The 13778-nt window shown below is 40.6% G+C and overlaps 1 long non-coding RNA gene across 2 annotated transcripts; it reads left to right on the top strand.

The window, feature by feature from the left end:
• The first annotated feature begins 1006 nt into the window (after positions 1–1006).
• Positions 1007–13496, top strand: LOC127931176 (uncharacterized). 2 transcript variants are annotated; one of them, XR_008140192.1, is made up of 3 exons: positions 1007–1678; positions 11286–11679; positions 13436–13496. It is a non-coding gene; the product is annotated as an uncharacterized LOC127931176 (long non-coding RNA). The 2 variants fall into 2 exon arrangements; XR_008140190.1 differs by lacking the exon at positions 13436–13496 and adding an exon at positions 12068–12138.
• The last annotated feature ends 282 nt before the right edge of the window (positions 13497–13778 follow it).

Below are 13778 nucleotides of genomic sequence, written 5' to 3' on the forward strand. Positions count from 1 at the left end.
TACCGGTCATTCTGATATTAATGCTCGCTATGGGAACACAGGATGGCCGGGCAGTGATAGTTGTACATTTCCATCACTCGTTGTGTTGATTTCATCATGTCCATTAGGTGATGTTTTTACACTATAGAATCATATTGCAAGTGCGCGCGCATTTGCAATATGTTTCAATGTGCATTTACCATATGAAATTTGACATGCTCAAAAATGCAAAATTGACTGGTCTGATGGACACAGGATGGCCGAGCAGTGATAGTTGTACATTTCCATCACTCGTTGTGTTGATTTCATCATGTCCATTAGGTGATGTTTTTTCACTATAGAATCATATTGCAAGTGCACGCGCATTTGCAATATGTTTCAATGTGCATTTACCATATGAAATTTGACATGCTCAAAAATGCAAAATTGACTGGTCTGATGAACACAGGATGGCTGAGCAGTGATAGTTGTACATTTCCATCACCTGTTGTGTTGATTTCATCATGTCCATTTGTTTATGTTTTCTCACTTTTGCAAAGTCACTGTGCATTTGCAATATGGTTCAATGGGCAGGTACCATCACGAATTTGTCATGCTATAAAAATCCTGCAGGAATGTGAAATTGACTGGTCTGATGAACACAGGATGGCCGAGCAGTGATAGTTGTACATTTCCATCACTTGTTGTGTTGATTTCATCATGTCCATTAGGTGATGTTTTTCACTATAGAATCATATTGCAAATGCACGTGCATTGTTGTGCAACTGGTAACCCAAAAATTAAAATATGGTTGTAAATGCATTTACCGGGACTCCTATTATCCATGCCCGCTATGGGAGTACCCTACTACGGCCCTCTATCTATGGGGGCAGTCCTGAGTGCTTTATGGACTGTTTAAAATATTCTGATGGATACGCATGTTGTGCAACTGGTGATTGAAAATAGGCACCTGGTAACCCAAAAATGAAAATATGGTTGTGAATGCATTTATCATTCTGATATTAATGCCGGTCATTCTGATATTAATGCCCGCTATGGGAACACAGGATGGCCGAGCAGTGATAGTTGTACATTTCCATCACTCGTTGTGTTGATTTCATCATGTCCATTAGGTGATGTTTTTACACTATAGAATCATATTGCAAGTGCGCGCGCATTTGCAATATGTTTCAATGTGCATTTACCATATGAAATTTGAAATGCTCAAAAATGCAAAATTGACTGGTCTGATGGACACAGGATGGCCGAGCAGTGATAGTTGTACATTTCCATCACTCGTTGTGTTGATTTCATCATGTCCATTAGGTGATGTTTTTTCACTATAGAATCATATTGCAAATGCACGTGCATTGTTGTGCAACTGGTAACCCAAAAATAAAAATATGGTTGTAAATGCATTTACCGGTCATTCTGATATTAATGCTCGCTATGGGAACACAGGATGGCCGGGCAGTGATAGTTGTACATTTCCATCACTCGTTGTGTTGATTTCATCATGTCCATTAGGTGATGTTTTTACACTATAGAATCATATTGCAAGTGCGCGCGCATTTGCAATATGTTTCAATGTGCATTTACCATATGAAATTTGACATGCTCAAAAATGCAAAATTGACTGGTCTGATGGACACAGGATGGCCGAGCAGTGATAGTTGTACATTTCCATCACTTGTTGTGTTGATTTCATCATGTCCATTAGGTGATGTTTTTTCACTATAGAATCATATTGCAAGTGCGCGCGCATTTGCAATATGTTTCAATGTGCATTTACCATATGAAATTTGACATGCTCAAAAATGCAAAATTGACTGGTCTGATGGACACAGGATGGCCGAGCAGTGATAGTTGTACATTTCCATCACTCGTTGTGTTGATTTCATCATGTCCATTAGGTGATGTTTTTTCACTATAGAATCATATTGCAAATGCACGTGCATTGTTGTGCAACTGGTAACCCAAAAATAAAAATATGGTTGTAAATGCATTTACCGGTCATTCTGATATTAATGCTCACGGATGGCCGGGCAGCTGATGGGAACACAGGATGGCCGGGCAGTGATAGTTGTACATTTCCATCACTCGTTGTGTTGATTTCATCATGTCCATTAGGTGATGTTTTTACACTATAGAATCATATTGCAAGTGCGCGCATTTGCAATATGTTTCAATGTGCATTTACCATATGAAATTTGACATGCTCAAAAATGCAAAATTGACTGGTCTGATGGACACAGGATGGCCGAGCAGTGATAGTTGTACATTTCCATCACTCGTTGTGTTGATTTCATCATGTCCATTAGGTGATGTTTTTTCACTATAGAATCATATTGCAAGTGCACGCGCATTTGCAATATGTTTCAATGTGCATTTACCATATGAAATTTGACATGCTCAAAAATGCAAAATTGACTGGTCTGATGAACACAGGATGGCTGAGCAGTGATAGTTGTACATTTCCATCACCTGTTGTGTTGATTTCATCATGTCCATTTGTTTATGTTTTCTCACTTTTGCAAAGTCACTGTGCATTTGCAATATGGTTCAATGGGCAGGTACCATCACGAATTTGTCATGCTATAAAAATCCTGCAGGAATGTGAAATTGACTGGCCCGATGAACTCGGGATAGCTGGGCAGTGATTCTGGTTCATCTCCATGGCTCGTTAGGGTTGATTTCAGAATGTCACTTTTGGTGATGGTCCCTCTCCGTTTAAACATATTGCTAATGTACAAAAGTCAACTAGCAAGTCAGTGTCCATCAGTCAATTAGATGTCATTTTGACACCAAACTGATACCAATTGACACCAAACCCACTTTTTCCAACTCATTTAGAAGCCAACTATCATATATGTCAGAGCAGGCCCATAATTCACAGCGCCTTTAGTTTAAAACATAATAAAAACGTAAAACACATAGTTACGTTCTAGCTGCGGGTCCAGGTCAGACATTATGTGAAGGCCTATGTGAGGCGACCCCGAATCCCGAGTTTCGGCTCGATAGGTCCTTCGGTGCCCGAGTAAAACCCTAATTGGTGCTGAAAATCCACTTTTTTCCATGCCTTGCTATGGGGTCCTTGAATGAGCTATCGGACCGAAACGTTGGGGTCCGTCTCTATGGGCCGAGCCGGTTCCAATGCACCTAGTCTTGTGTCTCTGAGACTTTTCTAAATGTCGCCATTTTCGTAATGGTCAAAATGAATTGAAATCATTGCAAATGTACGAGGCTATTTCTCGGTCCGAGAACCTTCTAGAGCCACCTAACTCACCACGCACTATCGACCCGAGGTCTAGAACAGGTTTCTAAAGTTTCGAACTCTAGGTCTGACGGTTCTTTTTTAGCTCGAACAAAGCTAACTATTGGAGGCACTGTCTGTCTCTACAACCCCCAATACGTCCCTCCTTCCAAGTTGTGTGTCTGTGTGATTTAGTTTTCCTTTGAAATTTTATGGGAAAAATGACTGATTTACAGTTCATGGGGTTGCCTAATCACACATATGAAGTTTTGGACAGATCTGACTTTTTAACCCCTCGAAACAGCCCCTGAGACACCAATTAAGGCACTTCCGGTTGGCACAGGAAGCTATAAGTCAACACATATCCTCACTGGGCTATGCTTTTACAGAATCCTGTGTTTTAAGTCCTTACGTTAAGAATTGACTGATTTACACAGGGTTGAATGCACTATGTCTATCAAACTGCAGGCAGGTAATGGAAAAACACTTTTAGGGTGATTTTAACCACTTCCGGTTGGTCCAGGAAGCCTAGAATCAACACAGGTAGACCTCATACTGGCCTGATGGACTGTTACAAAGACAGGTTCATACGGCATTCATAACCCATATAGACTTCAGGTTGAATTTAGGGGTGCAGGCAATGTATTCCTATGGGGAGAGAAATCAATGCAAACTATTTGAAGTAAACACCTTCTTTTAACTATTAAGGGTTAATGCCACACGGTCAACGTTAGGCTTGCACGGATCGGAAGGACCTTAGGAACGTACCTGAGGTCGAATTGTGCTTCTCACCCTAACGGTTCTCTCACTGTCACCCAAAAGCAAATGACGTTGTGGGGCAGGCTTCATTTTGGGCCTACTTTTCTAATGGTCGCTGCGCTCAGACCGAGCGAGCTACGGTCAAGCGGGATATCTCGTTGAACTCGGCACGGCCTAGACATTATGTTTATGCCATTGCCTGCTCTCTGTGTCTTTGAGAACCACACTTTTTCACTCCATCCTTGCTGTGTGTGCGTGTGAGAGCTTTTCTTTGACATCTGTTGGGAGAAATGACTGATTTACAGTTCATGAGGGTTACCTAGTCACACATATGAAGTTTTGAAAAGATCTGACTTTTTAACCCTCGAAACAGCCCCTGAGACACCAATTAAGGCACTTCCGGTTGTCACAGGAAGCTATAAGTCAACATATATCCTCACTGGGCTATGCTTTTACAGAATCCTGAGTTTTAAGTCCTTACGTTAAGAATTGACTGATTTACACAGGGTTGAATGCACTATGTCTATCAAACTGCAGGCAGGTAATGGAAAAACAATTTTAGGGTGATTTTAACCACTTCCGGTTGGTCCAGGAAGCCTAGAATCAACACAGGTAGACCTCATACTGGCCTGATGGACTGTTACCAAAGACAGGTTCATACGGCATTCATAACCCATATAGACTTCAGGTTGAATTTAGGGGTGCAGGCAATGTATTCCTACGGGGAGAGAAATCAATGCAAACTCTTTGAAGTAAACACCTTCTTTTAACTATTAAGGGTTAATGCCACACGGTCAAGGTTAGGCTTGCACGGATCGGAAGGACCTTAGGAACGTACCTGAGGTCGAATTGTGCTTCTCACCCTAACGGTTCTCTCACTGTCACCCAAAAGCAAATGACATTGAGGGCCAGGCTTCCTTTTGCGCCTTCTTTTTTTCAAGGTCGCTGCACTCAGAGCGAGCTACGGTCAAGCGGGGCGTCTCGTTGAACTCTGCACAGCCTGGAGACTATGGTGATGCCATTTTTTGTGTTGATTTCAGAATGCCATTTTGGTGATGGTCCCTCTCCGTTTAAACATATTGCTAATGTACAAAAGTCAACTAGCAAGTCAGTGTCCACCAGTCAATTAGATGTCATTCTGACACCAAACTGATACCAATTGACACCAAACCCACTTTTTCCAACTCATTTAGAAGCCAACTATCACATATGTCAGAGCAGGCCCATAATTCACAGCGCCATTAGTTTAAAACATAATAAAAACGTAAAACACATAGTTACGTTCTAGCTGCGGGTCCAGGTCAGACATTATGTGAAGGCCTATGTGAGGCGACCCCGAATCCCGAGTTTCGGCTCGATAGGTCCTTCGGTGCCCGAGTAAAACCCTAATTGGTGCTGAAAATCCACTTTTTCCATGCCTTGCTATGGGGTCCTTGAATGAGCTATCGGACCGAAACGTTGGGGTCCGTCTCTATGGGCCGAGCCGGTTCCAATGCACCTAGTCTTGTGTCTCTGAGACTTTTCTAAATGTCGCCATTTTCGTAATGGTCAAAATGAATTGAAATCATTGCAAATGTACGAGGCTATTTCTCGGTCCGAGAACCTTCTAGAGCCACCTAACTCACCACGCACTATCGACCCGAGGTCTAGAACAGGTTTCTAAAGTTTCGGAACTCTAGGTCTGACGGTTCTTTTTTAGCTCGAACAAAGCTAACTATTGGAGGCACTGTCTGTCTCTACAAACCCCAATACGTCCCTCCTTCCAAGTTGTGTGTCTGTGTGATTTAGTTTTCCTTTGAAATTTTATGGGAAAAATGACTGATTTACAGTTCATGGGGGTTGCCTAATCACACATATGAAGTTTTGGACAGATCTGACTTTTTTAACCCCTCGAAACAGCCCCTGAGACACCAATTAAGGCACTTCCGGTTGTCACAGGAAGCTATAAGTCAACACATATCCTCACTGGGCTATGCTTTTACAGAATCCTGAGTTTTAAGTCCTTACGTTAAGAATTGACTGATTTACACAGGGTTGAATGCACTATGTCTATCAAACTGCAGGCAGGTAATGGAAAAACACTTTTAGGGTGATTTTAACCACTTCCGGTTGGTCCAGGAAGCTTAGAATCAACACAGGTAGACCTCATACTGGCCTGATGGACTGTTACCAAAGACAGGTTCATACGGCATTCATAACCCATATAGACTTCAGGTTGAATTTAGGGGTAAAGGCAATGTATTCCTATGGGGAGAGAAATCAATGCAAACTTTTTGAAGTAAACACCATCTTTTAACTATTAAGGGTTAATGCCACACTGTCAACGTTAGGCTTGCACGGATCGGAAGGACCTTAGGAACATACCTGAGGTCGAATTGTGCTTCTCACCCTAACGGTTCTCTCACTGTCACCCAAAAGCAAATGACGTTGTGGGGCAGGCTTCATTTTGGGCCTACTTTTCTAATGGTCGCTGCGCTCAGACCGAGCGAGCTACGGTCAAGCGGGATATCTCGTTGAACTCGGCACGGCCTAGACATTATGTTTATGCCATTGCCTGCTCTCTGTGTCTTTAAGAACCACACTTTTTCACTCCATCCTTGCTGTGTGTGCGTGTGAGAGCTTTTCTTTGACATCTGCTGGGAGAAATGACTGATTTACAGTTCATGAGGGTTACCTAGTCACACATATGAAGTTTTGAAAAGATCTGACCTTTTTAACCCATGGAAACTGCCACTGTGACACCATTAAAGGCACTTCCGGTTGGCACAGGAAGCTATAAATAAACTCATATCATGATTGGGGTATGCCTTTACAGAATCCCGAGTTTTAAGTCTTTACGTTAAGAACTGAGTTATTTACGGAGGGTTTAGTGAGTGTGTGTTATTTCAGAAAATCATAGAAAATCACAGAAATCTCGCAGAGCTCCGCAGCACACTTTAAAAAGATTCGTAAGAACAACCTGCAACTGGATCTGTAACCGTTGAAAAAAAAAAAACACCTATCCGTGAACATCACCAAGGTGTCGTTGTACGATTTCTCTTAAATGACGATAGATAAATGGCTGGTTCTTTTTTATTGACACCGGAGGCTCCTTGACTTTGACGTGAAGTGGAAAAATAATTTCTCTATTTTCATTTTGGACCTTTAATCCCAGATAAATGGCCATAACTCAAAAACCGTTGAGGCCTAGACGCCATCTTGTTCGGGGCCAACTGCCCATTATGCCGCCCCTACGCTCACCGAGTTTCGGCTTCTAAATATTTTCAGTTTTCGAGATAAGGCCCCGTCGTGAATCGTGATGTTTTGTAGCAATAGCCATATGATTGCTTATGCCCTCTTGTGGGAATTTCCGGGACATGGGAAAAATGACATAAATCTTATTATTTTTGTAAACGGAAACCGAATGTCCGACAACGTTCATTTGATGACTTCCTGGTAGGTCCGGCCCTGCCGCAATGGCCCGACGCCGTCCGCGATATTTTACAAACGATTTCGGACAGTCTAGTAAGGGACCGTACATTTGCAATATGGACTTTCTCACTAACCATACAGGTACTGCCGATTCTTCCCCTTAAGGTATGTTAGTTACATAGTCAGATGAGACGACAGCATGTTAGGGGTACCAGAGAGTCAATGTGAATGTTAGTTACCAGAGGACCGACAGAAGGTTAGGCTTATACAGAGAGACAACAGTATGTTAGTTACCAGAGAGACTACAGAAGGGGGTAGGTACAGAGAGACACAGAAGGTTAGTTACAGAGGTACGGACAGAAGTTAGTTGGAGAGCTTTATACAGGGGTTAGTTACAGAGTCAATGTGGAGCTATAGTTACCAGAGAGACAACAGAAGCTAAGTTACCAGAGAGGCTATAGAAGGTTAGTTACCAGTAGAGAGTCAATGAAGGTTAGTTACCAGAGCGAACCGGTACAGAGTCAATGTTAGGATTACAGAGAGACCTTTCGACAGAAGGTTAGTGTGAGAGGCTATATACAGGTTAGTTACCAGAGGACAGAGTCAATGTGAGACTAGACTACCAGAAGGTAAGTACCAGAGAGACAATGTGAAGGCTTTACAGAGAGACCGGTACAGAGTCAATGACACCAGGCTATATAAAGGGGTTACCAGTACATAGTCAATGTGGAAGGCTAGGGTACCAGAAGTACCAGTACAGAAGGTCAATGTTACCAGAGGCTATTTAGAGGGTTAACCAGAGTAGAGAGACAGATGTTAGGCTTACCAGGGGAGACGGACAGAAGGTTAGTTATATAGAGAGACGGACAGAATGGTTAGGCTTATAGAGAGACTGGGGTTATGGTACCAGAGAGAATGGGAAGGTTTATTACCAGGGGACCTTGGTACAGAAGGTGGAGTTATACAGAGAGACTGTGACAGAAGGTTAATGTGGAGAGACTAGACAGAAGGGAAGGTAGGACAGAGAATGACGCTATATACAGAGTTTAGTTAGGTAGAGAGACAACAGGAGGTTCGTAGGACAGGGGTTAGTTACCAGGTACAGAGTCAATGTGGAGGCTATATACAGGTTAACCGGTACCAGAGTCAGATGTGGAAGCTATATACAGAGTGTTACGGTACAGAGGTTAGTTACCAGAGGACAACAGAAGGTTAGTTACCAGAGAGACAATGACAGAAGGTTAGTTACCAGGAGGTACCGGTTAGTTACCAGAGTCAATGTGGAAGGTTATTACCAGAGAGACGGTACAGAGTTAATTGGAGGCTATATAAGGTTAGTTACCAGAGAGATGACAGGAGGTTATTACAGAGAGAACCGGTACAGAAGGTTAGGCTTATTACAGAGAGACGCGACAGAAGGTTAGTTACCAGGGGAGATGGACAGAGGTTAGTTACCAGAGAGGCTACAGGAAGGGGTAGTTACCAGAGTCAATGTGGAAGGTTAGTTACCAGAGAGACAGACAGAAGGTTACCGGTTACCAGAGTCAAGAAGAGTTTTACCAGAGAGACGACAGAGTCAATGTGGAGAGATGATACAGGGGTTACCGGTACAGAGTCAATGTGGAGGATATATACGGTGAGTAGACGGTTAGTCAATGTGGAGGCTATATACAGGGGGTACCAGAGTACAGAGACAATGTTAGTTACAGAAGACGATATACAGAAGGTTAATACCAGTACAGTCAATGTGGAGGTTATTACAGGGCGATACAGAGTCAGGTGGAGGCTTTATACAGGGGACACCGGGTTAGTTCACCAGGAGGCTATATAAAGGGGTTAGTTACCAGAGTCAATGTGGAATGTTAGTTACAGGAGAGAGACGACAGAAATGTTAGAGCTTTATGACAGTGTAGGGAATACCCCCTGTATTGGACAAAAATGAATGGCATGTCATTGGCATCGGACAAACCATATACACATTGGCCAATACCACCCAATTCGGCGTTGATTCATCCAAAGTGTATTGCAAATGCCATATGGTAATTGCCAGTTGTAACACTTTAAAAAATTCAACAGGGGGCAAATGCGCTCCACCGGGGTTTTTCATATTGGATATGTAACCCAAATTAATGTCCAAAAGTAAAATTTTGAAAAAATGAACTTTTTTCAAAAACTTATCACCCCTTAAAAAAGTGCTTTCTGGACCGTTTTTCGAAATTCTTTCGATTTTTTTGTCAATTACACATGTGTAAGAACTGTATGAATATACTTTTGTCCAATTTTATTATCATAATTTTTTTAATTTTTTTATATGCGCATAAGGAATATGTTTTGTCCAATTCCAATATGATTTCATAGGAAGTCAAAAGTCAAAAGTCAAAAATGTCAAAATTTTGTAAAAACTTCACACACCCATAAAAAGTGCTTTCTGGACCGTTTTTCGAAATTCTTTCGATTTTTTGTCAATTACACATGTGTAAGAACTGTATGAATATACTTTTGTCCAATTTTATTATCATAATTTTTTTTTTTTTTTTTTTACATGCGCATAAGGAATATGTTTTGTCCAATTCCAATATGATTTCATAGGAAGTCAAAAGTCAAAAGTCAAAAATGTCAAAATTTTGTAAAAACTTCACACACCCTTAAAAAGTGCTTTCTGGACCGTTTTTTGAAATTCTTTCAATTTTTTTGTCAATTACACATGTGTAAGAACTGTATGAATATACTTTTGTCCAATTTTATTATCATATTTTTTTATATATTTTTTTAAATTGTGCATAAGGATTTTTTTGTGGGCCAAATGATTTAAGAAATTTGACATGCTCAAAAATCCTGCAGAAATGCAAAATTGACTGGCCTGATGAACTCGGGATGGCCGGGCAGTGATAGTTGTTCCTTTCCATCACTCGTTGTGTTGACTTCATCATGTCCATTTTGTGATGTTTTTTTTATATAATCATATTGCAAGTGCACGTGCATTTGCAATATGTTTCAATGTGCATTTACCATATGAAATTTGACCTTGCTCAAAAATGCAAAATTGACTGGTCTGATGAACACAGGATGGCCGAGCAGTGATAGTTGTACATTTCCATCACTCGTTGTGTTGATTTCATCATCTCCGTTAGGTGATGTTTTTACACTATAGAATCATATTGCAAATGCACGTGCATTGTTGTGCAACTGTAACCCAAAAATAAAAATATTTGTAAATGCATTTACCGGTCATTCTGATATTAATGCTCGCTATGGGAACACAGGATGGCCGGGCAGTGATAGTTGTACATTTCCATCACTCGTTGTGTTGATTTCATCATGTCCATTAGGTGATGTTTTTACACTATAGAATCATATTGCAAGTGCAATTTGCAATATGTTTCAATGTGCATTTACCATATGAAATTTGACATGCTCAAAAATGCAAAATTGACTGGTCTGATGGACACAGGATGGCCGAGCAGTGATAGTTGTACATTTCCATCACTCGTTGTGTTGATTTCATCATGTCCATTAGGTGATGTTTTTTCACTATAGAATCATATTGCAAGTGCACGCATTTGCAATATGTTTCAATGTGCATTTACCATATGAAATTTGACATGCTCAAAAATGCAAAATTGACTGGTCTGATGAACACAGGATGGCTGAGCAGTGATAGTTGTACATTTCCATCACCTGTTGTGTTGATTTCATCATGTCCATTTGTTTATGTTTTCTCACTTTTGCAAAGTCACTGTGCATTTGCAATATGGTTCAATGGGCAGGTACCATCACGAATTTGTCATGCTATAAAAATCCTGCAGGAATGTGAAATTGACTGGTCTGATGAACACAGGATGGCCGAGCAGTGATAGTTGTACATTTCCATCACTTGTTGTGTTGATTTCATCATGTCCATTAGGTGATGTTTTTTCACTATAGAATCATATTGCAAATGCACGTGCATTGTTGTGCAACTGGTAACCCAAAAATTAAAATATGGTTGTAAATGCATTTACCGGTCATTCTGATATTAATGCTCGCTATGGGAACACAGGATGGCCGGGCAGTGATAGTTGTACATTTCCATCACTCGTTGTGTTGATTTCATCATGTCCATTAGGTGATGTTTTTACACTATAGAATCATATTGCAAGTGCGCGCGCATTTGCAATATGTTTCAATGTGCATTTACCATATGAAATTTGACATGCTCAAAAATGCAAAATTGACTGGTCTGATGGACACAGGATGGCCGAGCAGTGATAGTTGTACATTTCCATCACTCGTTGTGTTGATTTCATCATGTCCATTAGGTGATGTTTTTCACTATAGAATCATATTGCAAGTGCACGCGCATTTGCAATATGTTTCAATGTGCATTTACCATATGAAATTTGACATGCTCAAAAATGCAAAATTGACTGGTCTGATGAACACAGGATGGCTGAGCAGTGATAGTTGTACATTTCCATCACCTGTTGTGTTGATTTCATCATGTCCATTTGTTTATGTTTTCTCACTTTTGCAAAGTCACTGTGCATTTGCAATATGGTTCAATGGGCAGGTACCATCACGAATTTGTCATGCTATAAAAATCCTGCAGGAATGTGAAATTGACTGGTCTGATGAACACAGGATGGCCGAGCAGTGATAGTTGTACATTTCCATCACTTGTTGTGTTGATTTCATCATGTCCATTAGGTGATGTTTTTTCACTATAGAATCATATTGCAAATGCACGTGCATTGTTGTGCAACTGGTAACCCAAAAATTAAAATATGGTTGTAAATGCATTTACCGGTCATTCTGATATTAATGCTCCGCTATGGGAACACAGGATGGCCGGGCAGTGATAGTTGTACATTTCCATCACTGTTGTGTTGATTTCATCATGTCCATTAGGTGATGTTTTTACACTATAGAATCATATTGCAAGTGCGCCCAAAAATGCAATATGTTTCAATGTGCATTTACCATATGAAATTTGAAATGCTCAAAAATGCAAAATTGACTGGTCTGATGGACACAGGATGGCCGAGCAGTGATAGTTGTACATTTCCATCACTCGTTGTGTTGATTTCATCATGTCCATTAGGTGATGTTTTTACACTATAGAATCATATTGCAAGTGCGCGCGCATTTGCAATATGTTTCAATGTGCATTTACCATATGAAATTTGAAATGCTCAAAAATGCAAAATTGACTGGTCTGATGGACACAGGATGGCTGAGCAGTGATAGTTGTACATTTCCATCACCTGTTGTGTTGATTTCATCATGTCCATTAGTTGATGTTTTTCACTATTCATATTGCAAAGTCACTGTGCATTTGCAATATGGTTCAATGTGCATTTACCATATGAAATTTGAAATGCTCAAAAATGCAGGAATGTGAAATTGACTGGTCTGATGGACACAGGATGGCCGAGCAGTGATAGTTGTACATTTCCATCACTCGTTGTGTTGATTTCATCATGTCCATTAGGTGATGTTTTTTCACTATAGAATCATATTGCAAATGCACGCGCATTTGCAATATGTTTCAATGTGCATTTACCAAAAATGAAATTTGACATGCTCAAAAATGCAAAATTGACTGGTCTGATGGACACAGGATGGCTGAGCAGTGATAGTTGTACATTTCCATCACTCGTTGTGTTGATTTCATCATGTCCATTAGGTGATGTTTTTTCACTATAGAATCATATTGCAAGTGCGCGCGCATTTGCAATATGTTTCAATGTGCATTTACCATATGAAATTTGACATGCTCAAAAATGCAAAATTGACTGGTCTGATGGACACAGGATGGCTGAGCAGTGATAGTTGTACATTTCCATCACCTGTTGTGTTGATTTCATCATGTCCATTTGTTTATGTTTTCTCACTTTTGCAAAGTCACTGTGCATTTGCAATATGGTTCAATGGGCAGGTACCATCACGAATTTGTCATGCTATAAAAATCCTGCAGGAATGTGAAATTGACTGGTCTGATGAACACAGGATGGCCGAGCAGTGATAGTTGTACATTTCCATCACTTGTTGTGTTGATTTCATCATGTCCATTAGGTGATGTTTTTTCACTATAGAATCATATTGCAAATGCACGTGCATTGTTGTGCAACTGGCATAACCCAAAAATAACCCAAAAATTAAAATATGGTTGTAAATGCATTTACCGGTCATTCTGATATTAATGCTCGCTATGGGAACACAGGATGGCCGGGCAGTGATAGTTGTACATTTCCATCACTCGTTGTGTTGATTTCATCATGTCCATTAGGTGATGTTTTTACACTATAGAATCATATTGCAAGTGCGCGCGCATTTGCAATATGTTTCAATGTGCATTTACCATATGAAATTTGACATGCTCAAAAATGCAAAATTGACTGGTCTGATGGACACAGGA

The sequence above is a fragment of the Oncorhynchus keta genome, chromosome 7 (assembly GCF_023373465.1).
Source record: "Oncorhynchus keta strain PuntledgeMale-10-30-2019 chromosome 7, Oket_V2, whole genome shotgun sequence".
Taxonomy (NCBI): domain Eukaryota; kingdom Metazoa; phylum Chordata; class Actinopteri; order Salmoniformes; family Salmonidae; genus Oncorhynchus; species Oncorhynchus keta.